Here is a 27,430-nt window from a genome sequence, read left to right on the forward strand (position 1 = left end):
GGTATTGGGAAAACGGGACAGCTGCAAGTAAATCAATAAATTTAGAACATTCCCTCACATCATACACAAAAGTAAATTCAAAATGGCTTAAAGACTTACTTAAACATAAGACAAGATGGTATAAACCTCCTAGAAGAAAACATAACCAAAACATTCTTTGACATAAATCTTAGCAATGTTCTCCTAGAACAGTCACCAGGCAATAGAAATAAAGGCAAAAATAAACAAATGGGACCTGATTTAACATACAATTTTTGCACAGCAAAGGAAACCATAAACAAAACAAAAAGACAATCTATGGAATGGGAGAAGATATTTGCAAAAAAACTGACTAACAAGGGCTTAATTTCCAGAATATATAAACAGCTCATATAAGTTAATAACAACAACAAAAATAACAATCCAAAACTGGGCAGAAAACCTAAACAAGCAGTTCTCTATTCAAGACATATCAATAGGCACATGAAAAAATTCTCAGTTTCACTAATTATCAGAGAAATACAAATCAAAATTACAACAAGGTATTCACCTCACACCAGTCAGAATGGCCCTCATTAAAGTCAACAAATGATAAGTGCTGGAGAGGGTGTGGAGAAAAGGGAACCCTCCTGTACTGTTGGTGGAAATGTAGTTTGGTGCAGCCATTATGGAAAACAGTATGGAGATTCCTCAAAAAACTAAAAATAAATTTACCATATGATCCTGCAATCCCACTCTTGAGCATCCAGAGGAAATTAATTCAAAATGATACATGCACCCCAATGTTCATAGCAGAACTATTTACAATAGATAAGACATGGAAACAACCTAAATGTCCATTGACAGATGACTGGATAAAGAAATTATAGTGTGTATGTATGTATATATATATATGTGTATATATATACACATATATATATATAATGTAATACTATTCAGCCATAAAAATAATAAAATAATGCCATTTGCAGCAACATGAATGGACCTGGTGATCATCATTCTAAGTGAAGTAACCCAGAAAAAGAAAGAAATATACAATATGATATCACTCATATGTGAGATATAAAAAGATTAAAAATAAAATAAAAAATAAGCCACAAATGAACTTACTTACATCACAGAAACTTACTTACAGAGATAGAAAACAAACTTATGGTTACCAGGTGGGAAAAAGGATGTGAAGGGGTAAAGTGGGAATTTGAGATTTGCAGATGCTAACTGCTATATATAAAATAGATACACAACGAGTTTCTTCTGTATAGCACTTGGAACTATATTCAATAGCTAGTAGTAACCTATAATGAAAAGGAATATGAAAAAGAATGTATATACGTGTATGTATGACTGAAATATTATGTGGTACAGCAGAAATTGACATAAGCTTGTATATGACTATACTTCAATTCAAAAAAAAGTTACATTATTATATTGGAAAGAGTACAGCCTCAGTTAAAATATATTGAGTACTCATTGCCTCCTGTTAAAAAGAGTGGTATGAATTTGTTGCAAGTACATTGGAGTGTCTGAGCAAGTAGTCAGGAAACAAATTAAGTTTGATACTTCAAGCAAATCAGTTGCCATACTTGTGTCTGGAAAACAGAAATTTTCAACTGGTAGAATCTGGAAAAATGTAAAAGCTACAGTTAACAGAAAACATTAAAACTGCAGATATATGTATTTTTTTCCTGAGCTGGGGAAGCCAAAAATTCAAAGGAAAACAATATAACAGTGAATTAAAAAGAGTAATGTTATATAAGTTAAGCTATTAATTATTAATCATTTTTCTTATGAAAGTTAAAGGATCTAAGTAATGTGAAATGTATGTGCATGTGTGTATGTGTGTATGTATACATATATATATATAAATATTTTAATCCATAAATTTTTATAAACAAATGTGTGAATGTGCATAGAAGGATGCATGCCTGCATACACACCTGATCTGGAAAATTATTTTTGTAATTTTAACAAGAAGAAGAACGTGTAAGTCATGAAGTGTATTAAACAGAAGAAAATGTAAGTATAAAGTGTTAATGAATTTTCAAGTATCAGTTGGCACAATTTATAGTGCAGAGAAGGGCAACTATATGACAGAAGGAATGAAGTCTATTGTTTACAGAAATACTTAGAAGTTTAGGGCTTATTCTCTAAAGGAAGATGTAACAATGTTTAATTTATGAAAGAGATGTTAAAGGAGGAAATGGGACTTTCCAAGTTCTTCAGATAATAGCCAGTATTTATTAAATGCTTATTATGTACCAGATATATGCTTAATATTTAACATGCATTATCACATTTAATATTTATAACATACAAATAGTACAAGTACTATTACTTACCCATTTTTGATACTAGGGTATTTAAATTCAGTGGAGTTAAGTAACTTGCATTTTACTTCATAGCCATATGGATAAGTTGAATTTGAAAGTGGATCTGGTTGATGTCATACTCCATGTTCTTGATTACTGTGTTGCATGCCACCAGGGCAAGTGTGTGTGTGTGTGCGTGTGTGTGTGGTTGGGGAGAGATTTTTTATATACATGAATGCGTATGTTTCTGATAGAGGTACAATGTTAGAAAGAAGTGGTTGTAAAAATTTAATGGAAAAATAAAACTTAAAAAACAAGATAAAAAGAAAATTCATGTTCCACTGAAACTCTGCTTTGCAATCCCTTTTACTTGCCCTACTTTTTATGCCATACTACTTTTCTCCTTCTGAGATACTACATATATTTTTGTTTTTCCCCAATGTAATTTAAATAGTATGAAGGGAGATATCATTGTTTGGTTTGCTCATATTTCCCCCAAATCTAGAAAAATATCTGGAATGTAGCATTCAATCAACAAATATTTGAGGAATTAAGGGATTTACAGAAGATGAAATATTTTTAAAAATTTTATGTAAGATATTCAACAACACTCTAAATAAGAGACATGTAACTTAATATAGAAAATACAAATGTCACTTATTAGATAGATGAAAATGAAAAAATTGGGTAACATTTTTGTCAAGATGTGGAAAAAATCCTCATACATTGCTGGTGGGAGTGTAAATTATCATAACCTCTATAAAAGACAATTTAGCAATAACTAGCAAAATATAAAATATTCATTTTTTTTAAATTGTATTAAGGTGAATTTCTTTTTATATTGAAGTATAGTCAATTTACAATGTTGTTAATTTCTGGTGTAAAGCATATGATTCATTGATATATATATTCCTTTACATATTCTTTTTGATTATAGGCCATTACAAAGTATTGTATATAGTTCCCTGTGCTATACTGTAAGACCTTGTTGTTTATCTATTTTATATATAATAGTTAGTATCTACAAATCTTTAACTCCCAATTTGTCACTCCCAACCCCATTTCCCTCTTGGTAGCGAGCAGTTTGTTTTCTCTCTTTGAATCTGTCTCTGTTTTGTAAATAAATTCATTTGTGTCTTTTTTTTTTTTTTTAGATTCCACACATAAGGGATATCATATGATATTTTTCATTTTCTGGCTTATTTCACTTAGAATGACATCTCTAGGTCAAATGGCATTATTTTATTATTTTTTATGACTGAGTAGTATTCCAGTGTGTATATACACACACACACTCACACACACGCGCGAACGCGCATGCATACACATATATACATACCACAATTTCTTCATCTAGTCATCTGTCAATGGACATTTAGATTGCTTCCATGTCTTGACTTTTGTTAATAGTGCTACTATGAATATTGTGGGGCATATATCTCTTTGAATTAGAGTTTCCTCTAGATATATGTCCAGGAATGAGATTCCTATATCATATGGTAAGTCTGTTTTCAGTTTTTTAAAGAAATCTTTATACTGTTTTCCATAATATCTACCAATCTACATTCCCACCAGCAGTGTAGAAGGGTTCCCTTTTCTCCACATCCTCTCCAGCATTTATCATTTGTGGACTTTTTAACAATGGCTGTTCTGACTGGTGTGAGGTGATATTGTAGTTTTGATTAGCATTTCTCTGATAATTAGCGATAATGATTATTTTTTCATGAACCTATTGGACATTTGTATGTCTTCACTGGAAAAATGTCTTTTTAGGTCTTCTGTCCATTTTGGGGCTAGGTTGTTTGGTTTTTTTTTGTTGTTAAGTTACATGTGTTGTTTGTGTATTCTGAAAATTAAGCCCTTTTTAGTCGCATAATTTGCAAATATTTTCTCCCATTCCATATGTTTTCTTTTCATTTTATTTATGGTTTCCTTTACAGTGCAAAAGCTTATAAGTTTTACTTTGTGCCATTTGTTTATTTTTGCTTTTATTTCTATTGTCTTGGTAGACTGCCCTATGAATGTTTTGTTGCAGGAATTTCATATGCTTAACAAAATGATGATTTAAAATATTAATTTTAGTACTGTTTGTAACAACGAATAGAAACTGCCTCAAATCCATTAATAGGAAACTTGTTAAATAAATGTTGGTTCATTTATATCAGTGCTATCCAATAGAAATGTGATGCAAATTACATATATAATTTTAAATTTTCTAATAATCACATTAAAAATAAAAAGACAAGTGTAAAATAAAATTTAATATCAGATTTAATTAATTGAATATGTCCTAAATATTATAACTTCAATATGTAGTCAATATGAAAGTATTTAAATGGTTTACATTCTTCTTTGAGACCAGTTCTTTGCAATCTGGTGTATAAGTGCCCCCCACTTACAGTTGTTTGACTTACAATTTTTTGACATTAGGATGGTGAAAAAGATTATCTCTCTGAAGTGAAACAAGGAATAGTTTACTGTAGCTGCCTTGAAGGAGGAGATTTAGGTGGCTGCAGCCCAGAGAGTGGGAAAATGAAGACTTCTTTTTTACTCTACACTTTTTTGTAACTTTTGAATTTAAAATATGTGAATATATTAACAGTTAAAAAAAAAGACAAATACAGGAATTACTTCTCTACCCAGTGAGGAAAATACTTCAAATCAGGATAACAAGTGGAGATACAGGCTTAAATTATAATTAGCTTCATGAAGAGTTTAAATAAATTTATAGATGGCAGAGCCATAATAGATTATCAGAGGAAATCTGGATTGTTTGGTATACATTAGTGGGCTTGCTGCACTGTTAAAAAAATAAAAAAAGCATTTGCCTTCACTCTCAGAAATAAATGGCTATATAGACATAGGGTCTAACACAGTATGTGTTCCTTATGTTAATATGGCTAATATGGTCCATTGTTTCAGGCAGCTATATTTCCATAAACAGGTCAGTCCTGAAATAGTAAATACATGGATGGTTTCTAGCTGCATAGCAATTGAGATAATATATGCAAAAGCACTGTGTGTTATGCAAATGTAAGGAATTATTATTATAATCATTATTATCAAGTGGTAGAAACAAGATCTCTTCCTCTATCTATGAAGTTTTTCCCTCTGTATGTGTTCTTGCACATTCTCCTAGGACTCAGGCTTTGTTTCTGTTGTTTTTGTTTCCATTATGTTTTAAATAGATTTCAGCAGATTTTCAAAGAATCTTTAGTAAAAAATATACTATCACTGTGGGCAAATGGACATAAGTCTTGGTTCCCTGTCTTTAAGTTTGGGCTAGTCCAGAGTTCTTAGGCCATTCTCATTATGCAAACAGAGCCACTGAGCTTTGTTAGGAAGGCTTAGAATAAAATAAATGAGTGTCAGTTTGGATAATGTGCCACAGTGCCTCATGGTTAGGTAACTATGTCTTTGAAAATATTCACTCTATTATAGATTGGCAGATACTTTTTTGTAAAGAACACAAAGAATCATGTCTCTCAACACAAAGTGAATAAAGCAGAAAGAGTATTCTACTTGGTTATTTGATTTCAATATAAAACTATGTTTTGGAAAATTTTAGGTTGATTTAATTAAGGTGGGAAAAACAATCCGGATTGCCTAATGAATATTTAGTAGATTTTAGTAAACAAATGATTTAATATGTAAGAATACTCATTTACTTATCTCAAGTTATCTTTCCTGATTTAGCTTAATATTATTGTGGCCGAAGTTTCTAACAACATATTTTTATTCAAATCATCTGGAAAATTATTTCATTGAATTATATCATCTTTTTTTTTCTTTTTTATCTTTTTTTTTTTCCTTTTTATCTTTTTTTTTCCCTAAAGATACTTTTCCATTAGTTCATTAGTTGGAGAACTGTGTGGCCTGCTAGTATGCCAAAATAGGTTTCATTCAATTAATGAGCTAGAAACAAGGAAGCATTCCATAGTAAATGAGGTTTACATATGATAATGTTGGATTTGTCCTACAAGAGATTACTTCTTTTCAAGTCTCTGAAAGGACTAAATTTTGCTTTGGTAGAGTCTATACAAGGCCAACAGAAAAGAACTAGACAAACCATACAACAATAAAATGAGTGTATAATAATTTTAATGGACAAAAATTATTGTTATTTTCTTAAAATAGCAGAGTAGTGCTAAACAGTAAATATCTCAAAAGGCCAATAAAGGGGAAATATGAGAGCTAGAGTACTGGCTCTGCAGTGGTGGTATAATTTTAACTACCTTCCTGCTATTCACCTAGAAAAAAGAGATGATAAAATAGTAAAAAAAAAATGAACTGTTTTAATTTTTCATTTTTTTATCAACATGTAGTTGATTCACAATGTTAGTTTCAGGTGTACAACAAATCAATTCAGTTACACATGTGTATATATATGTATATTTTTTCAGATTCTTTTCCATTATATGTTATTAAAAGAAATTGAATACAGTTCCCTGTGTTATACAGTAGGTCCTTGTTTTTTGTTTATTTTACACACAGTAATGTGTAAAGCCTTATGCTTACACTATGGTACTTTGGTGTTACTTTGCAAAATAGGTAATACCATTCTTAGGCTAACAAAACTTCAGTAAAGTCATCTTCTATAATCAACTTACTGTCAGTTAACTTCAGGCAGATATTCAGTCATGCAAAATCAATTCATAAGCACAAGTATTTGTTTTTCTATCTTGAAATTATCATTATGGAATTATTGGAAAAATTTCTTAGGTATGCCCATGAAAGTTGAGAGAGCAAGTTTATACTACATTTCCTTGCCCATTTAAGAGGTTTAAGTAGACAGTAAATTGTTAACAGAATTTAAAAGTTTTGATTTAAAATATCATTTTACCAAAATCATTTGTCTTGCCACTTCTTATTTGCTAAAAATCTGTATTAAAATCCTTCATGATTGATTGTTATTGTACAACAAAAGCAGAAACAAAAATATGTAATACATAAACTAGTCTATGGGACTCCAATGTATCTCAGTTGAAAGTTGCAGATAATATAATTTTTCTACTGAGGAAGAGACTATTAGGATATTTGTCTATTTGTAATAAGATGTTATAAAAGCTATTACAGTGCTTTAAAATTTCTCTTTGGGCAGCTTTTAACTGTATATCAGACTTTGTATTTTTGTCTAGATGGCTTGCTCTTTCGAGAAATTCTAAAGGTCATTACTCTAGTAGCCTAGGAAAGTGTTTCTCAAGTGGAGAATCACAATTTCTAGGAGGAGCAGGTCCAGGAATTAGCAATTTAACAAGCTCCTTAGGAGTTTCCTACACTCACTGACAATGGGAAGTACTGTTCTAATAATTACAAGATATACAATGCAAATAAACCAGATTTGGCTAATCTATTCACTAGGAAATGACTCATAAAAAGAATGTTTTCAGGTATATTCACTTTATGTCACCATTTCACTGGTCAATAGGCCATCATTACTTTTTTTTAACCAGTCAAAATTTTATTTTTTTTATAAAACCAATTTAAAATATGGTAAATATAGCAAAAATATTCAGGCATATGTCACTGTTTTTATACATTTTCCTTTTTAAAAACTTTATTTTAGAGAAATTTTAGGTTCACAGCAAAACTGAGGAGATGTTACGAAGATTTCTCATACACTTCTTGCCCCAACACATGCATAGCCTCCCCCATTTTCAACATTTCCCACTAGAGGGGTAAATTTGTTAAAATTGATGATCCTAAATTGACATATAATTATCATTTAAAGTCCATAGTTTACATCAGAGTTCACTCTTGGTGTATATTTTATGGGTTTGGACAAATTTATCTGCTATAACAATATCATACAGAATAGTTTCACTACTCTAAAAATCTTCTGTGTTCTACTTATTCAACCCTCCTTTCTCTTTAAACCCTGGCAATGATGACCTGTTTACTGCCTCCATAGTTTTATTTTTCTAGAAATCATATTGTTGGAAACATACAGTACATACCTTTTTCAAATTAGATTATTTCATTTAGTAATATGCATTTAAGTTTCCTCCCTGTCTTTTTGTGGCTTGATAGCTCATTTCTTTTTAGTGCTGAATAAAATTCCATTGTCTGGATGTGTCACAGTTTATTTATTCATTTATTTATCAAAAGACATGCTTGGTTGCTTTCACACTTTGACAATTAAGAATAAAGTTGCAATAAACTTCTATGTACAGATTTTTGTCAGGACATAAGTTTTCATTTCCTTTGGGTTAGTAACAAGGAGCACAATGGCTGTTTATTATGGTAAGAATATGTTTAGTTTTGTAAAAACTCCCAAACTATCTTCCAAAATGGCTGTACCATTTTGCATTCTCACCATCAATGAATGAGAGTTCTGGCTGTTCCACATCCTCACCAGCATTTGATATTATCAGTGTTCTAGATTTTGACCATTCTAATAAGTGTATAATGGCCTCACTAATGTTTTTTTTTTCTTTCCTAGAGGTATAGGAATGTCCCCTGTAACAGCTGCAAATTGTAGGTCCCATAATCATCATAAAACATCTGAGTTGATACAAATATATCCAAATATCAATTATATTTCAGCTAAATTTATGCCTGGATACAGCACAAAACCCCAGGCCACCATTATCAATTAGAAAGAGAATGTAATGAAACACAATATTTGCATGGCTATGAAATATTACCTTTATAATATTTTTAAATTTTCTTCCTTATTTCATGGCAATCTCAAATTTATCTTCCCTATAAAGTTAAGTGAGACATCAGTAGCTACAAAAAACTCTATCTTGTTAATGTAGATAATTTGAACAACCACTATCCAAAATTAATTGAGCCCTTTTTGTTTAGTTATGTACATCCTTAGCTGGCTCACTGGCTTAAACTAGTATTGTAATAGCTTACAAATCAACAGTAAACATAATGAACAAATCTATTGAGGGTGATAGGAGGTTGAATGCAGAACATTATACACAAAGTTAGCTGTGATTAGAAATACAGAAAGTATCCAAGTATTGCCTTCCTAGTTGTCTTAGGCAGTTCAAGCTGCTATAACAAAATAATCTAGATCATGTGGCTGAAATAACAAACATTTATTTCTCATAGTTGTACACACTTGCAAGCTTAAGTTCAACGTGCTGCTAGATTTCTTGTCTGGTGAGAAACCACTTCTTACTTTGTAGGCAGCTGCATTTTTCTGTATACTCACATGGAAGACAAGAGAAGGCTCTAGTCTCTTTTTCTTCTTATAAAGGCTGACATTCCCTGCATGATTACTTATGTATTATTTAAAAAAATAGAAGCTTTCTCTGCAGCTGTCTTCTTTCTTTTCTTCAGCTCTCACCAGAATCAGCATTAGCGTCCTTTCATGGTAATACCCAGCTCCTAACTATTACAAAGTTCCAAAGATGCTTCTATATATTAGGTATTTGGTATAGCAACACTCTATTTCTGATACCAGTTTCTGTTTTAGTTTAGGCTGTTACTAAAAAATGCCACAAATTGGGAGATTTAAGCAATAAACATTTTTCTCATAATCCTGGAAGCTGCAAAGTCCAAAATCAAGGGGCTGGAGTGGGTAGGGGCCAAGATAGCAGAGTAGAAGGACACTCGTAGATCACCCTCTCCCACAAATACACCAAAACTCACCTCCACGGATCCACCAATCCAACCAGAGCACCTGCGGAACTCTGACAGATCATTGCCCTCTTCAAAAGACAAAGACACCATGAATCTGGTAGGAGAAAAGGAAAAAAGAAAGAAGAAAAAGCAAAACACTGTAGTACTGGTCCTGCAGGGAGGGGTTGGCAAAGAAGGAATAGTGCTCATTTGCTGGGTCTCCCCCTCTCCAATGGAGAGGTCAGCTGGATGGAGGGGGAACCTCCGAGGCTCAGATCTGTATGGAGCACCCCTTGACTGAAAGAACTAAGTTAAACTGGCAAAGAGGCTCTCCGCAACCGCCAGCCCTAGAGGCAAAGTGGCAGGTGGGGGATGGGACAGGCTGCCTGTGCCAAGGGGAGGACTGGGGCAGGCTGCACAGAGGCAACTCCAAGGGAATGCAGGGTGCTGTGCGCCATGGATGAGTGGGTACACAGGGCAAAAGAACCTGGGCCCTCCATGAAACAGCATGACTGATGTGCCCTGGGGGGAAGGGTGCCACACCCCCATCTCTGAAAACCAGCTAAAGGTTTTTGGGAGAAGAGAGGTGGGGCTCAACCACAGCCACCATATCCTCTGGTGCTTAGCTCCCAGGTTGGGGTGGGGTTGAGACCTGAATCCATCTCTAAGGGCTTAGTAACCTCAAAGGCCAGATGGAGACTTGCTTACAGCCCAAGGCAGACAGGATCTTTCTGCCCTGGTACCTCAGAGAACTCATGCCACCAAGACAAACAAGGAGCTGAGTTCTGGCATGGATCTGGGATGGGGCTGTTCCGCCATCTTCCCTGAGTCCACTTATGGAACATGGACCTGAGGCGGAGTGGGCAGCTGCACAGAGCAGCAGAGCAACCGGCACTGGGAGAGGGTGTCTGTCCACCCACCTACCTGGCAGGAGCGCAGCACCTGACCATGGCATCAAGAGGAGGAACGACCCACCTGCCCACCATGTAAGAGTGCAGCACCTGACTGCATGGAGGGGGCACAATGTGCTTGCTGACAGGCACTAGGAGCAGCACGGATGGGGGGGCGCCAACAGAGGGCCTCTGGAAGCAGCAAGCTGAGTTTGCAAAACAGGGTGAAGACAAAAAGTCCTCTAAATAAAATCATTAAGAGCGCACAGTCTCCACAAGAACACATTGTCTGCCTCCCCTTTTTAAAAGCTGTTCTATTTTCTATTACCTTTTAAATTTTTACTTTTTAAACAGTTGTATATGTCTCCAGTTTTAATCCATTTAAATTTTTTCTTTTAAAATATTTGTATTATTATTATTTTTAAAAATCTACCTAAATTCATTTTCACTTCTCTTGGTTTTAATCTCCTGTTATTGATTATACACAGGTTTCAATTTTTTTTCTTGTCTCCTTTTTCTTTAAGTATTTTAAAAGACATCAACTCGATTGCTATTCTGATTCAATTTGCTCTTCTATTATGGATTATACACTGTTTTCAAACCCTTTTTTCTCTCTTCTTTTAAAATTCTCCTTCCCCTTTTTTTTAAGTTTTATTTCTGAATAGGCATTATATAGATAAATAAATAAACTCCTTAAGGACCATAATAGATAACAGATACTCCATAAGCCACAGTGTCAGAGATATGAGCAAGATAAAGAATCAGAGGAACCACTCCCAATTAAAAGAGCAAGAGAAATCCCCTGAAAGAATGATCAATGAAATAGACATTGATGGCCTACTAGATCAAGATTTCAAGACAGGAGTGATCAAAGTACTGAAGGAACTAAAAGAGATATGGTTTAGAGATATAAAATATATCAACAATGAAATTGAAGCTGTAAAGAAGAGCCAAGTAGAATTGGTAAACTAATTGGCTGAGATGAGATCTGATCTAAAAGCTGTAGAAAGCAGACTATATAACGTAGAGGAACAAATAAGTGACCTAGAAGACAGGACAACAGAAAGCACCCAATCAGAACAGCTGAGAGAAAAATTAATAAAAAACTAAAGAAAGCAATGTAAGGAACCTATGGGATAACATAAAGCATGACAATCTACACATAATAGGGGTTCCAGAAGGAGAAGAAAGATCAAAGGGGATTGAAAAAGTATTGGAAGAAATCATTACTGAAAACTTCCAAAACCTAAAGGAATCAGATACAGGAGGTTCAGAGGGTCCCAAACAGGAAGAATCCAAACAGACTCACACCAAGACATATCATAATCAAGACGGCCAGATTCAAGGATAAAGAAATGATCCTAAAGGCAGCAAGAGAAAAGCAAATAGTAAGTTACAAGGGAACCCCCATAAGGCTCTCAGCTGATTTCTCTACACAAACACTACAGGCCAGAAGGGAGTGGCAAGATATATTCAGAGTCCTGAATGAAAAAAAACAAAAAGAGATTCAGCCTAGGATACTTTATCCAGCAAGGCTATCCTTTGGGATAGAAGGAGAGAGAAAGAATTTCACAGACAAGCAAAAATGAAAGAGTTTAGTAACACTAAGCCCATGCTAAAAAAAATTATTGAAAGGTCTACTCTAAGTAGAAATGAAGCAGGATGCTACAGAAATGAGAAACTTATAATTGGAAATATGATAACTACCATGAATTACAAATAAAATAAACACATAATTGTAAAAGAAGACATCTAAATCATTAAGAGTGGGAGAGGGAAGCAAGAAAATATAGAGTACTTTTTTCTTTCTTTTTTCTTTTTTTTTTTTTTGTTTGTTTTCAGTAGGATAGGTTTGAGCCTATATTACTATTTGTTTAATACAAACAGTTTTATTAATGGGTTAATAGACTTACAAAAAAGGGTAACCACAAGCCACAAAAACTTACAAGTGAGACACAAAACTACATAAAATCCAAGAAAATACAAAGGAAAATTACCAAATCACAAAAGGAAGAAGAAAGGAACAAAGGGGAAATACCAAATCAACTGCAAAGATAAGTTCAAAATGGCAATAAACACACATATATCATTAATTACTGTAAATGATAATGGACTAAATGCTCCAGTCAAAAGACATAGAGTTGCAGACTGTATAATAAAGCAAGAACCTTCAATATGCTGCATACAAGATGGCTACTTTAGGGGAAAAAAAGACATATGGATCAATGGAACAAAATAGAGAGCCCAGAAATGAACCCACAAACTTTTGGTCAACTTATCTTCGACAAAGGAGCCAATAACATACAATGGAATAAAGACAGTCTCTTCAACAAATGGTGTTGGGAACACTGGACAGCAGCATGTAAAGCAATGAAGCTAGAACACTACCTTACACCATACACAAAAATAAACTCAAAATAGATCAAAGACACAAACATAAGACAAGATACAATAAACCTCCTAAAAGAAAATAGAGGCAAAACATTATCTCACATACATATCAAAAATGTTCTCCTAGGGCAGTCTACCCAGGCAATAGAAATAAAAGCAAGAATATAGAAATGGGACCTAATGAAACTTACAAGCTTCTGCACAGCAAAGGAAACCATAAGTAAAACAAAATGACAACCTACAGAATGGGAAAAAAAATTTGCAAATGATGAAACTGACAAAGGCTTAGTCTCCAGAATATATAAGCAGCTTATACGACTTAATAAGAAACAACCAAACAACCCAATCCAAAAATGGGCAGAAGACCTAAACAAGCAATTCTCCAAGGAAGAAATACAAGTGATCAATATGCACATGAAAAAATGCTCAATATCAGTAATTATCAGAGAAATGCAAATCAAAACTACAATGAGGTATCACCTCAGACCAGCCAGAATGGCCATCATTCAAAAGTCCACTAAAGACAAATGCTGAAGGCTGTGGAGAAAAGGGAACCCTCCTACGCTGCTGGTGGGAATGCAGTTTGGTGCAGCCACTGTGGAAAACAGTATGGAGATTTCTCAAAAGACTAGGAATAGACTTACCATATGACCCAGGAATCCTGCTCCTGGGCATATATCCAGAAGGAACCCTACTTCAAAAAGACACCTGCACCCCAGTGTTCATGGCAGCACTATTTACAATAGCCAAGACATGGAAACAGCCTAAATGTCCATCAACAGATGACTGGATAAAGAAGATGTGGTATATTTACAGGATGGAATACTATTTAGCCATAAAAACTGACAACATAACGCCATATGCAGCAACATGGATGTCCATGGAGAATGTCATTCTAATTGAAGTAAGCCAGAAAGAGAAAGTAAAATACCATATGAGATCGCTCAGAAACAGACTCATAGACATAGAATACAAACTTGTGTTTGCCAAGGGAGAGTAGGGTGGGAAGGGACAGACTGGGATTTCAAAATTTGTAGATACTGACAGGCAGATGCAGAATAGATAAACAAGATTATACTATATAGTGCAAGGAAATATATACAAGGTCTTCTGGTAGTTCACAGCAAAAAATAAAAGTGACAATGAATATATATATGTTAATGTATATCTGAAAAATTGTGCTCTACACTGAAATTTGACACAACATTGTAAAATGACTATAACTCAGTAAAAATATGTTTAGAAAAAAGTAGTGAGAGTAGACATCCTTGTCTTGTTCCAGATTTTAGTGGGAAGTCTTTGAATTTTTCACAATTGTGTTTTATGCTGGGTGTGGTTTTGTCATAAATAGCTTTCATTACATTGAGCTTTTTTCCCTCTATATCCACTTTTGTAAGAGTTTGTTATCATAAGTGGGTGTTGAATTTTATCAAATGATTTTTCCGCATCTATTGAGATAATCATGTGATTTTTGTCCTTTCTTTGGTTGACGTGGTATATCACATTAACTGATTCATGTCCATTGAACCATCCTTGTTTCCCTGGGATAAATCAAACTTGATCATGGTTTATGATCTTTTCTATGTGATTTTGGATTCTGCACATATTCATTTTCAATGAAAAGGTAGTTGTTACAACCACTTTGGAAATCAGTTTAGAATTTCATACTACAGTTTAATTTATGTAATCTCTACAATTCAAAAAATTATAATGCAAATTATATTCTACAGAAAATTTATTGCTCACTTGCCTCCAGAGATTTATACAAGTATGTTTATTTTTAGCATCATTCATTACAACAAAAATATGAAACATGAAAATATCTCAAGTTGACAAAATATTGGATAAATAATTATGTATTCACTCATTAGAATACTAGAAAAGAATTAAACAAATTATTTCCAACTACATGTACTGATACTGATGAATCTAAAATATATAACATTGACTAAATGAATAAAGTCACAGATAAACATATATGGAGTTATATTTTATAAAGTTGAAAACAGCTAAAGTTGAATACAATCATGGAGGTTTATAAATAGTTACTACAGCAACAAGAAAAACTATGAGACATATTAACAGAGAATTCAGTGTACTGATTACTTCTGGAAGAGAAGGAAATGAAAATGTCAAGTAGTGCAGACATGGCCTCTAAAATGCTGATAGTATTCTGTTTCTTAATCCAAGTGATGAATACACAAGTGTTTATGTTATATTTATATTATCTGAATATGTTATGTACAATCTTTTTATACCCTTATTAAGACACATTTCACAAAACATAAATTTACCCCTTTAGTGTAAAATTCAGAGATTTTCAGTATATTCAGAGTTGTGCAATAATTTCCAAAATCAATTTCAAAAAATATTAATTATCCCTTACAAAACTTTATACCCACTTAAAGTCACTATCTATTTAAACAAATAAACTGCCTGTGGGCTACTGATAGTCTTTTTGTCTCTATAGATTTGCATATTCTGTACATTTTATATAAATGGACTTATATGGTATTGTCTTTTAATGGACTTATACATTATGTTGTCTTTTGTTGCTTGTTTTTCACTTGGCATAATGTTTTCAAAGTCCATCCATGTTGTATCAGCAATTCATTTCATTTTCAAAGGATGTTCTATTATATGGATATATTAGATTTTGTTTATCTATTCATCAATTGATTATTAATCATCACTTGAATTTTTAATCTACTTTTTGGCCACTATAAATTATGTTGCTATAAACATTCTTTCTATGGACGTGTTTTTAATTCCTTTTGGAAATATACCAATGAGTGAAATTGCTGGGTCATACAGTAACTCTATGTTAAACTTTTTGAAGATCTACCAATATTTTTCTAAGATAAATGTAAAATTTTACATTCCAATGAATAGTGTGTGACTTAATTTTTCCACATACTCTACAAAGCCTGATGCCATGGAACTTTTTGATTAAATCCAGACTAGTGGGTGTGAAGTGGCATCTCTTTGCAGTTTTTATTTTCATTTCCCTAAAGGCCAATAATGTTGAGCATCTTTTGATGTGCTTTTGACTATTGTATATCTTATTTAGAGAAAGGCATTTCAGATGCTTTGCACATTTTTAATTAGATAACTTGTCTTTCTATTATTGTGTTATGAGTGTTTTTTTAACATATGCTGGATACAAGTCATTTATCAGGAATACAATTTGCAAATAATTACTGAAACTGTGAGTTGTCCTTTCACTTCCTCGATACTAATATTTGTGGTACAAAAGTTTATTTTTATTGTAGTCTGATTGTATTAGTTTACTAGAACTTCTATAACAAGTACCAGAGATTGAATAGCTTCAGCATCAAGAATTTGTTTTCTCACATTTCTGGAATCTAGAAGTTTAAGATCAAGGTGTCAGTTGACAATAGACTTGATTTCTGCAATTTATCACCTTGAACTGTGGATAACTTTATTCTTTTTTTGCCTTCACATGATCTCCCCCTTGTGTATGTCTGTGTCCCATTTTTTTTATAACACAAGTCATATTGGATTAAAGTCTACACTAGAGACCTTGTTTTAATTTAATTACCTTTTTAAGACCCTATCTCTAATCACTGTCACATTGTTAGGTACTGGAGGTTAGGGCCTAAAAATATCAATTTTGAGGGTCACAATTCAGCCCATAAGATGAATTTATCTATTTATTTTTCCTGCTTTTGATGTGGTATCTAACAAACCATTGTCTAATCAAGTTCATGAAAATGTACTCTAAATATTTATTCTAAAAGTCATATTTTTAGATCTTACATTTAAGCCTATGAGGTTTATAATGTTTTGAGTTATTTTTACGTCTGATTTGAAGTAAGGGGCCTAACTTCATTCTTTTGAATATGGATATACAGTTATTTTAGCATCAATTATTGAAAAAACGTTTCCCTGTTAAGCAGTATTGACACTTTCCTTAAATATCAATTGACCATAAGCATAAAGATTTATGTACACTATCAATTATATTCCACAGATTTCTATGTGTAGCTTTCTGTCACTACCATATTTTGTTAATTACTCTAGCTTTGTATTAGTTTTTGAAATTGGGAAGTGTGAGTCTTCCAACTTAGTTTCTTTTTTTCAAAAAGATGATTTTGGGTAATCTGAGTCCCTTGCACTTTCAAATGAAATCCAAGATCAAATCATCAATTTCTGAGCAAGTCCAGCTGGGATTTTGATTGGGATTATGTTGAACCTGTAGATCAATTTGGGGAGTATTTCTTACTTAACAGTGTAAGTTTTCTTATCCATGAAAAATAGGATATTTATCTTTTCTTAGATCTTCTTACTTTCTTTCAAAAGGTTTTTGAAGTTTTCAGAGGACATGTTAATGAATTCTTCTGTTCATTTATGTTCAAGTATCATCTTTAATGTTTTTATATTTTTCTAATCATAATTTTTCTATCATAAAATCTTAATTAATTTTAAATTTTATTTTCTAACTGCTCATTGTGTAAATAAATATACATTTATATATACTGATCATGTGCTCTGCAAACTTGTTTAATTTGTTTATTAGTTCATAATGCTTTTAGTAACTTCCTTAGGAGTTTCTATGTACAAGATTATATAATCTGAAAATGACATGGTTTTATTTTTATTTTTTCATTTCCAATATGGATGTCTTTTATGCATTTTTCTTGCCTAAGGTATTACCAAGTAATAGTGACCTCATAGAATATGTTGGAAAGTATTTATTCTTCTTCTAATTTTTGAAAGTGTTTGTAAACAATAGGTCTTACTTCCTTTAAAAATATTTGATAGTATATTTTTTATATGTGTGATGTTTTGATAATTAAACCCTTTAAAAAGTAAATTCAGAGAAAAATGTTGATTCAAGCTGCAGTTGAAACTTGAAATTATAAATATATTCAGAATATAATAAAGGAATTACACATATAATGTTAAAATACTGTATAAAAAAGAACACTGACAGATGAAAGTGTGCCTTGGAAATTCAAAATATAGCAGCTGCAGTTAAAAGAAAATAAATAGAAAGCTTAGTACAAAAAAAGAATCACCATAAATGTAGAACAGAAAGAAAAACCCTGGAAAAATAGAATACAAAACATAAATATGATTAAATGATAAAGAAATGATCTCCAACATCTAATCAACAAAGTTTTATGAATGAAAGAGCTAATTAAATGGCATATATCTACAAACACACATGTAAACACAGATACATGAAAACTTTACATAACTGAAAAGAATGATTTTCCAGAAAAGGGCACAATATTCAAACACAGTTAAAAACACAAAACAAGAAAAGGACTATAGCAATATTCATTATCATTGCATTTTTAGGTAAAGAGGTCTCTATATATTTCTAGATTAAGGGTAATAAAACTTAACATATACACAGACTCAAATAAGAATGAAATATTTTTCAAAGTAACACTGGAAGCAAAAAGAAAATATAGCAAAATATCCAAAATTTAAAGGGAAAATTGTTTCTAATCTAAAATTTTAAGTTGAACTAAATCATTCAATCTGAGATTAGATCAAAATAATTTTCAGGTTTGCAGGTTCTCTGAAAATGACAACTTTCTTAGAGAATATATGCTCCTCCAAGACTAAGAAGTAAATAAACAAAGTTGATATCAAAATATCAAGGAGAAAGGAAGAGATTTATCACAAGAAAGATGCAAAAGAAATTCCTGAGACGCTGATGAAAGGATTTCATGTGATGATAGTTCTGCAGTAGATCTAAAAATTAACAGATCAAATTAGAGCATGAATACATAGAATTCAAAGAATAGCTACCTGTAATAATATGATATGATATGATACAATATAGTAATATGTAATAACATAATATGCAATAATGAAATAACATATAATAATAAAAAATATGTTTTTCCATATTGAAAAAAAATTTTAAGTTGTTTTGTAGTTACAAGATTAATTAATGAGTGACACTTAAAAACCAAGTAAAAAGAAGAGAGAAAAAAGGAATTATTGATTCCAACAAAATATAAAATATCTTTAAAAAATCTATATTCATAGTACAATATAAGATTCAGTTTGGTAAATTTATAATTTAGTAAATAAGAACTATTGATTTAAATTTTTATTGTTTATTATATTTTATTTTAACTTAAAATTGTTAAATATTTTAAAAGAATGGATAGGGAAAAGGAATTGGTTGTTTTTCTATGTATGTATGTGTGTGTGGTATAATTATTTATATCCTTACATATTATTGTAGGTAATCAATAAATAATATCTAAAATGATTGATCAGCAGATGTCATCATCATGGAGATGTAACTCATTTCTCTTTTCTCTCCCCTTTTTTAAGCAACTAACTAGACATCCATAACTAAACAGAAGTGACTCTATGCAAAAAAAAGAGTAACTCTATGCATTACACTAATGGAGCTGGGAGGTTTCTAACATACACATACATCTAAAAATAAACAAATAAGACTTAGGTAAGGGCTGTGGATCCAAGGGAGCCTGTGAACCTGCTCCAACCTCACTCAACATTGTGCAGAGTAGGAACTTGGAGAGTGAAGACTGCTACAGATTTCCTCTTGCTTTGGGTCAAAAACAAGAGGAAATTCATAGTAGTTTAGTCTGCCTGAGGGGAGATTTCACCATGCCATCAAAATGGTATAAAGAGTTTAGACACAGAGGAGAGGGAAATCTCTCCAAAGCCATCACTTTCCCCAGGGCAAAACTGCAAAGGGCTAAACTTTTGACAGCATTGATTTCTCCTGCAGTGGGAGACATTTCCCACTGAATAGGTGGAAAGTAAAAGTGGTGAGTTACTGCTTGAATATCATAGATATGGGAATTGTGTCTGGAGAAACTCATTTCTCTCCAGCAGCATCTGAATTTCTAGGAGGGATCTCCATGAAGGGGTTAGGGGAAACAAGAGAGGTAAGGAAGCAGATAAATATATCAAGGAACATTAAATAAATGAATTACTTGCTGTGCTTTAGGACTACAGCAGGAAGTTCACCCACAAACCTCTGGGAGACCACTAGAGAATCTCTCCACTGTACCATGGGCACCCCTACAACCTCAGTGTTAAACTCACAATTCCCCTTACTCTGCTGCTAGGTCCTTTTGCATGTTCCTGAGTGTATCTAAGAAAGCAAGCTTCAATCCACACAAAGGGCTCTCAGATAATAGACTAAGGTTGGTGGGCAAGAGAGAAACCAAAAACTTGATCTATAGCACCTCCATCTGGAACACACACACACAATAAAAAGACTTATAATAGCCAGCTTGTTGAAATTTAAGAACCAAAGAAGACATAACACAACATCGTAAATCAACTATAATTCAATTAAAAACATTAAATAGAAAAAAAAAACAAGGTACACACCACTTCAAATGTGAAAGCAGAAGTGCATACTTACAAACATCATAAAAATTAGAGAAATATGTTATCACAATAAGAAAATTATAATTCTTCAGTAACCAAATTCAAAGGTACAAAATATTGTGATCTAACTGATAAAGAATTTTAAATAGCTTCTGAGAGAAATTCAACAAGCTAAAAGAAACTCAGAAGACAATTCAACATAGTCAGGAATAAAATCAATGAAAAAAAGGAATTCTGTACCAAAGATAACACAATTGTAAAGAAGAAAAGTATAAATTCTGAATTTAAAAATTCAAAGAATGAGATGAAGAATAAAATAAATGTCATCAGTAACAAGGAAGACCAGATGGAACAAATAATAAGAATATAGAGAAATAGGAAGATTAGGATAATAGGAATATAGAAATAATTTAGTTAAGAGAAGAGAAAACTAAGGTTCTTAAAAGTGAAGAAACTTTATGAGAGCTATCAGAATCTGTCAAGAAGGCAAATATCTGAATAATTGGGATTCAAGAAGGAGAAGAGAGGGAGAAGGAGGCATAGAATTTATTTTAAAATATAGCAGAGAACTTCCCAAACATGGAGAAGGACTTGGTCATACATGTTCAGGACAGATAATAGAACACCTACTTATCTCAGTGGAAAAAACACTCTCCAAGACACATTATAATGAAACTGTCAAAAATCAAGTATCAAAAAGAATATTAAATGTAGCCAGAAGGGGGAGAAAAGTATGTAACCTACGAAGGAAACACAATTAGGCTATCAGCAGATTTCCCTGCAGAAACTCAACAGTCAGAGGAGAATGGCATGCATACTCAAAGTGTTGAAAAATTAAAATTTCCAGACAAAAATATTTATAGCAAAATTATCCTTTATATATGAAGGAGAAATAAAGGCTTTCCCAAACAGAAGCTGAGGAATTTCTCCACTACTAGACCTGACTTCCAAGAAATGCTGGAATGGAAAGACATTAATCAGTGACATGAAAACATATGAAAGTACACAACACATTTGTAAAGGTTAAAAATAAACAGTCAGAATTAGAAAACTATAACATTATATTAGGATGATATGTTAACCACTTAATTATAGTATAAAAGTTAAAGGAAAATAGTATTAAAAATAACTGTAGCTGCTGTAATTTGTTAATAAACATGCAAAAAAGAGGTAAATTATCATATCAAAACTATAAAAGTGGAGGAGTAAGAGGGTGGAGCCATATAGGTAAACACACAATTTGCTATGAGTGTAAAATGGACTGTTTTATCAATGAGTTGTTTTATGAAAACATCACAGTAACCACAAAGCAAAAATATAGAGTAGATTCACAAAACAGAAAAAAGGGGAAACAGCATACCACCATAGAAATACACCAATTTTAAAAATTAGGCAGAAACAGAAGAAGAAACACTCAACAATAAGATGAAAGTAGTAATTAATTCCTTTCATATACATAATCACTGTAAATGTAAGTGGATTGAATTCAACAATCAAGAGGATCCAAAAAAAAAAAAAATAACAACAACAACAACAAAAAAGGACAAACTATGTGCTGCCTACAAAAGACTAGTTTCCGGGCTAAAAAAGAACATAGGCTCAAAGTGAAGGGACAGAAAAATATTATATGCAAATGGAAACCAAAAGAAAGCAAGGATAGTTATATTTATATCAAATAAAGTAGACTAAGCCAAAAAGTGTAACAAGAGAAAAAGGTGATTATATAATGATAAAATGATCAATACATAAAAAAGATATAATAATCATTAATATATATACACCCACTCAACATCAGAGTACCTAAATATATTAAGCAAATACTAACAGATCTGGAGGGAGAAAGAGACAACAATAAATATACCACATGACTTCAATAACCCAAAGTAAGCAATGGATATACATCCAATCAGAAAACAAAAGTTGGAATTAAATCATACTTTTGACTAAATGGACGTAACAGATATATAATAGAAACATCCTAAATAGATTGGGTATAGAGGGTATATACTTTAACATCATAAAGGCCATATATGACACACCCCCAGATAACATTATACTCCAAGGAGGAAAGCTGAAACTTTTCCTCTAAGATCAGGAGCAAGACAAGAGTGTCCATTCTCATCACTTTTATTCAATATAGTACTGGAATTTCTAGATAGAGCAATTAAGCAGAGGTAAATTAAAATATATCCGAATTAGAAAAAATAAGTTAAATTGTCATTATTTGCTGATGATATGATTTTATATATACAAACTTCCTACGACTTAAACAAAAAATGGAACTGGTCAACAATTTCAGTGAAGTTGGAAAATACAGAAATTCATTGTGTTTCTATACACTAAGAACAAAACATCAGATAAAAAAAATAAAGAAAATAATGCCATTCACAACAGCATAAAATAATAAAATATCAATTAAAACATTTTTAAAATAATAAAATACCAAGGAATAAATTTCACCTAGGAAGAAAAAAAATCTGTACAATGAAAACTAAAACACTTAATGAAAGAAATCAGATAAAACACAAACAAATGGAAAGAAATCACGTTTGTGAATCTGAATAATTAATGTTGTTTAAATTGCTACCAAAAGCAATCTATAGGATCAAATCAATCTTCATCAAAATATCAACAGCATTCTTCATAGAAATAGAAAAAAAATTGTGAAATTTGTATGAAACCATAAAAGACACCAAAAAGCTAAAGCAGCCCTGAGGAAAAAGAACAAAGCTTGAGGTATCAAAACTACTTATTTTGAAGCATACTACAAAGTTATAGTAATAAAATCAGTATGGCATTGACATAAAAATAGACACATAGATCAATGGAACAGAACAGAGAGTCCAGAATTATACCCACACATAGAAGGTTAACTATTATTAGACAAAAAATTTAAGAACACCCAGTAGGGACAAGGTAATCTCTCCAACAAGTGGTGTTGGGAAAACTGGATAATCAAGTGCAGAAAAATGAAATTGGATGCCTATCTTACACCATTCACAAAAATTGCTTGAAATGGATCAAAGACATAAAAGTTAGACGAGATACTGTAAAACTCTTGAAGAAAAGTTGGGGAAAATTCTCCTCAACATTGCCTTGCCTATGTTTTTTTCTGGATATGACATCAAACGCACAAACAAAAGCAAAAAGCAATAAATGGGACTATATTTAACTTAAAAGTTTCTACACATCAAGACAGTTTTAAAAGTAAAAAGGCAACCCATGGAATGGGAGAAACTTTTTGAAAACCATATCTCAGATAAGGGGTTAGTTATTATCCAAAATAAAGAGTTCATACAACACAATAACAAAAATGGGTGAAGGAACTAAATGTATATTTTTTCCAAGTAGGCATCCAGATGACCAATAGGTACATGAAATGATGCTCAACATCACTAATCATTGGGGAAGTGCAAATCAAAACCACAATAAGATATCACTTCACACCTGTTAGAAAGGATATCATCAAGAAGATGAGATATAAGTGTTGGTGAGAATGTGGAGAAAAGGGAAACTTTGTACATTCTTGGTAGGTGGTTGAAAATTGTTTCAACCACTATGAAAAACAATATGATGTTCTTCAAAAAAATCAAATATGAATCTACCATATGATTAAAAAATTTCACTTCTGAGTATATACCAAATTTAAATGAAAACAGGATATCAAAGAGCTACCTGCACTATAATATTTATTGCAGGATTATTCACAATAGCAAAGATAAGGATACCACCTAAGTGCCCATCAACAGAAAAATGGATAAAGAAAATGTGCTTTATGTATACAATGGGATATTATTCAGCCACGAGAAAGGAAATCTTATTACTTTTAGCAACATGTATAGACCTTCAGCACATTCTTCTAAGTGAGATAAGTCAGAGAGAGAAAGACAAGTACTGTGTGATATCACCATATGTGTAATCAAAAAAGCCAAACAGATAAAAACAGAAAGTAAAATAGAGATTGCCAGGAGACAGGAAGTAGAAATAGGAGAGATATTGTTTAAGGGTACAAACTTTCAATGAGTAGTAAATAAGCATTAGGGACTGAATGCAGAATTTAATGGATATAAACCATGATGAATTAAATGAACATATTGCACACCTTAAATTTACAAAATATTATATGCCAAATATATTTCAATAAAAAAGAAAAGACTAGCAAATATAATTCAGCAATATAGGAAAATAACAATACACCATGACAATATGCAGTTTGTTCCAGTGATATAAGTCTGGTTTAATATTTTAAAACAATACAATCCACCATATTAACAGGCAAAAAGAGAAAAATCACATAATCATAAAAATTGATGCAGAAAACAACACAAGAGAATTCAAAACACATTCATAATAAGGACTCAGAAAATTAGGGGAATTTTCTCAATATTTACTAAAAAACTGGCAGCTAACAATAATATTTGAGGTGAAAGACTAAATGCTTTCCCCTCCAAGACTGGTGTCAAAGCAAACATTTTCATTGTTGTCACCTTTTTCAACAGAGCACTGGAATTTCTAGCCAACACAGTGATGCAAGAACTGATAACAATTACCCAAATTTAAAAGGACAAATGAAACTGTCCCTGGTTGCAGATGATATTACGGTTTATGTAGAAAATTCCAGGGAATCCACAACAAATCTCCTATAAATAAGTTGTTAGAAACATTATGGGTTATAAAATTAATGGGCAAAAATTATATGTATTTATTTGTATCATTGCATTCATATAAGTATCTAATGTGATCAAAAATCATTGAAACAGAAAGTCGAAGAGTATTTGCCAAGGACTGGGGGAAGAAGGGATTAAATGAGTATAGAGTTTCAGCTCTGTAAAGTGAAAATTTTCTAGATGTTTACTGAACAGCAATGCAAATATATTTCACACTATAAACTGTACACTTAAAATGTCTAAGATGGTAAATTGAATGTTTATTACAATTAAAATTGAGAAAAATAATATGTATTTCTATATGCTGGAAATGACCATTTGGAAATTGAAATAAAATTACAATATTAATTGTAATCATTCAAAGGAAAGGAAATACTTAAATATAAATCATCAAAACACGGAGAGGATTTGCACAGTGAAAACTATAAATCTCTGATGAACTGTCTATATTCCTCCAATTGATATACAGGTTGAATGCAATTTCTATAAAAATACATTCAAGATTTTCTTGTGAATCTAGAAAAGATTTTTCTGAAGATGTATATGTAAACAAACACAATGGGAGTAGAGTACTTAATATATTTGAAAAAGAATAAAGCAGGAGGAATAACTGTATCCAATTAGGGGGGATTTCTTTTTTAATTTTAGGTATAATTGACACACAACTTTGTATTAGTTTCAGATGTACAACATAATTATTTGATATTTTTATATGTTGTAAAACATTAACCATAATAAGTCAAGTTAACATCTATTAACATACATAGTTTTTTTTTCCTTAGGATGAAAACTTTTAAGATTTAATCTGTTAGCAACTTTCAAATATGCATCCAAACAATGGAATAATACTCAGAAATAAAAAGACACAAAATATCCACCAAATCTAATTTTTCAATTGAATAATTTAACTTCTCTGTTGCCTTATTTATTTTCTGTCTGGAAGATCTGTCTAGTGATATTACTGTGGTGTTAAAACCTCCGACAATGATTGTATTCCCATCAATATCCCCCTTTATCTCTGTTAGTAATTGTTTTATGTACTTAGGTGCTCCTATATTGGGTGCATGCATATTAACATGTGTAATATCCTCATCTTGTATCACTCATTTAATCATTATAAAATGTCCTTTTTATCTTTATGGCCTTTATTTTAAAGTCTATTTTGTCTGAGATCATTACGGCAACACCTGCTTTTTTGGCTTTTCCATTTGCATGGAATATCCTTTTCCATCCTTTCACTCTCAATCTATTTGTGTCCTTCTCCCTAAAGTGGGTCTCTTGTATGCAGCATATTGAAGGTTCTTGCTTTATTATCCAGTCTGCCACTCTTTGCCTTTTGACTGGAGCATTTAGTCCATTAACATTTACAGTAATTAATGATAGATGTGTGTTTATTGCCATTTTGAACTTATCTTTGCAGTTGAATTGGTATATCCTCTTTGTTCCTTTCTTCTTCCTTTTGTGGTTTGGTAATTTTCCTTTGTATTATCATGGATTTTATTTAATTTTTGTGACTCCTTTGTAAATTTTTGGCTTGTGGTTACCCTTTTTTGTAAATCTATTAACCCATTACTATAACTGTTTTTATTAAACTGATAGTAACATGATCTCAAACCCATCCTATGGAGAATAAAACATTTAAAAAAGAAAGAATAAAAAATAGTCTATTTTCTGGCTTCTCTCTCCAACTCTTAATGACTTAGATGTCTTCTTTTACAATTTTGTGTTTATTTTATTTGTAATTTATGGTAGTTATCACATTTCCAATTATGAGTTTCTCATTTCTGTAGCATCCTGCTGCTTTTCTATTTAGAGTACACCTTTCAATATTTCTTCTAGCATGGGTTTAATGTTGCTAAACTCGTTTCATTTTTGCTTGTCTGTGAAATTCTTTCTCTCTCCTTCTATCCTAAAGTATAGCCTTGCTGGATAAAGTACCCTAGGCTGCATCTTTTTTTCTGTCAGGACTTTGGATATATCTTGCCACTCCCTTCTGGCCTGTACTGTTTGTGTAGAGAAATCAGCTGAGAGCCTTATGGGAGTTCCCTTGTAACTCACTCTTTGCTTTTCTCTTGCTGCCTTTAGGATCATTTCTTTATCCCTGACTCTGGCCATCTTGATTATGATATGTGTTGGTGTGGGTCTGTTTGGGTTCTTCCTGTTTGGGACCTTCTGAGCTTCCTGTACTTGGATATCTGATTCCTTCTTTCAGTTTGGAAAGTTTCCAGTCATGATTTCTTCCAATATCTTTTCAATT

The sequence above is a fragment of the Camelus bactrianus genome, chromosome X (genome assembly GCF_048773025.1).
Source record: "Camelus bactrianus isolate YW-2024 breed Bactrian camel chromosome X, ASM4877302v1, whole genome shotgun sequence".
NCBI lineage: Eukaryota > Metazoa > Chordata > Mammalia > Artiodactyla > Camelidae > Camelus > Camelus bactrianus.